Below are 2,827 nucleotides of genomic sequence, written 5' to 3' on the forward strand. Positions count from 1 at the left end.
GGATGGGGGGTAGTGTGAGTCAGATGAAAGGAGGCGAGGTGGGGAGACGCAGGGCCAGCGGGATGACAGAGAAGAATAGAAGAAGCGATGAGGAAGGAATAAAACTCGCAGCAGGACTGAGAAATAAACTTCAGGTGCTCTCGCCAGTAAAAGATAAAGGGCCCCGGGCTGTTCTGCATTACTATCCTGCCAAGCAACTTTCCCCGTTTAACCACGTCCACGCCAGAGCGCCAACGGATCATTAACCCTTACCACCCCAGATAATAAACAACCCAAACCTGGAGAATTCGTATCAGCTCCCTTTGTAATAAATGACTGGAAACTTCTTGTTCAAAGTATATCAGCAGTGGTGTGCGACTCCGTGACCGCAATCTGGGCAGTTTCGTGCACGATTGCCCCACGGTCACAAATCATGCAAGTGTGACCCTGGCCTTACACTTCTTTTTGAAGTTTTGCATAGAGTGTGGACGGACTGGAACCTTGGTTGCATGTTCCTGGCCCAGTTGGACATCTCCATCAGGGCGATTCGGCCTGTTTATCGGTTCTGGTGATCATTGTCAATGGAAAAGAAAGAAATGGGATATCCAACATGTTAAAGTTGTCACCAGAACAGAACAGGAAAGAGAGGAAATGGTGACATCTGACAGTTGTCTGGGTTTCCTCACAACAGTCCTACCAGCCAACCACCAACGGCGGGGACTGAATGATGACAGCGGCAATCTGCTGTCCCTGTTATCTCCGTGAGTCAGTAATCTTTTGGTGACCCATGGAGCAGCGCCCCTCCGTTCAAGTGGCACCCGGGGTATGTGCTATACCCTAGAAATGCCACTGCCACTGCGGTCAGAGACAGTTCTCAGGGATGTCCATTACCCAGGGACAGACCCCTTTAGGTATTGTCCCCGGGAAAAAAGGATGGATGGTAACCATACACAGGGCCGGTGCTGCCACTAGGCAAACTAGTCAGCCACCTAGGGTGCAGCCTTGACCACTCACACCCCCCCCCCCTTTCCCACGGTGCCCCATGCGCGCGCGCGGAGAGATTGGGGGCTGCGCCGCTGGATGGGGGTGCTGGGGAGGTGCAAGTAGCTGGTCTTGCCTAGGGCGCAACATAGTCTAGCACCGGCCCTGACCATACCTCAACACAATGGTGTGAATGGGCCCTTTTTATCTGCAATGAGAGTCAACAAGTGATAAAAAAAACAGTTACATGGTTGAATATAATCTCATGGAGCAGCGATGGTATACCATGGAAATGCCACTGCTACCTCAGCCGGGGACAGTTCTCAGAGATGTCGATTTCCCAGGGAAACAAGGACGGATGGTAATCATGACCCAACAGAATGGTGTGAATGGGCCTTTTTTCTCTGCAATTAGGGCCACCAAGTGAAAAAAATAACAGTTACATGTTTGAATATAATCGCATGGAGCTGCATCCCCCATTCAAGTAGCACCTGGGGTATGTGCTATACCCTGGGAATGCCACTGCTACCTCAGCCAGGGACTGTTCTCAGGGATGCCAGATTCCCAGGGACAGACACTTTAGGGTCCCTTTTTTTAGGGATTGTCCCCAGGAAACGAGGACGGTTGGTAGCTATAACACAACATAACGGTGTGTGAATGGACCCTCTTTCTCTGCAATGAGAGCCAACAAGTGATACAAATAACACTTACATGGTTGAAAATATTGGCATGGAGCTGCGACACTGTTCAAGTGGCACCAGGGGTATGTGCTATACCCTGGAAATGCCACTGCTACCTCGTCCAGGTACATTTCTCAGGGACACCTGTTTCCTAGGGACAGAGCTATTAAAACAGGGATTGTCCCCGGGAAACAAGGAAGGCAGAGCTAGCTCCTTTTGCGCCCGAAGCAAGAACAGAAAATTGTGCCCCCAACAGACGTGTGCGGTATGTGACGGCATGCGCCCCGCCTCCAGGATGGAGTCTTTGCACATGTCACATGTCTAGTAATATGTGTGTGTGTGTGTGTGGTGGGGCGATGGGGGGGATCTCCCTGCTAAGCTGCGGCTGTGTTGGCCGCCTGGCGCCCCTGTTGCCTATGGCGTCCTGTGCTCGCCATGGCAACATGGGCGAGGGGGCGCAGCCAGGCCGGTCCTGGCTGCACCCCCTCTCAGCTGCGCCTGAGGCGAGTGCCTCACTCGCCCCATGGGAGCTACAGCCCCAGAGGACGGATTATAACCGCACTGCAACATAATGGTGTGAATAGCTCCTTTTTCTCAGCAATGAGAGCCAACAGGTGAGAAAAAAAACAGCTACATGGTTGAAAATAATGATCGTTATGGCAATAAACTCCCAAGTTGTAGCTTCCTAAATTAAGCCAAACACTCAACACATGCAAGATAAACTGTGGGAAAATCACAGCACGCCACTGACCAGCAGTCACTGCGAGTTGAAATGATTGCTCACAGGGACCCGCAAACAATTCTCAAAAATGTTCTGTTATTCAGCTAAAAATACCTTCAGACTCACTCACGCCGAGCGCGTTTACTAGTGTGGCGAATGCCCGTGTTAACCCTTTCTATCTCTCGTGCTGCAGTAAACATAACACATAACATGCATGCACTTGAAGTTACACACTAATAAAAAAAAAACATTGCATAACATACATATGCTAAATATTACACAGGCACATTTACATACACACACACACATACACACACGTGTGCACACATGACATAAATTCCTGGGTGGTGCAATCACTCTTGGAATAAGTGAAACAAGATCTTTTACTCCCAGCTGTTTATGAGTTTCATGGCGGGCTGCTGGAGGGGGGTGCACAGACTGCATCCCGATGTATATTTATATTAAT

This window comes from Nanorana parkeri, unplaced genomic scaffold (assembly GCF_000935625.1).
Source record: "Nanorana parkeri isolate BGI_ZX_2015 unplaced genomic scaffold, ASM93562v1 scaffold470, whole genome shotgun sequence".
In the NCBI taxonomy this organism is placed as follows: Eukaryota; Metazoa; Chordata; class Amphibia; order Anura; family Dicroglossidae; genus Nanorana; species Nanorana parkeri.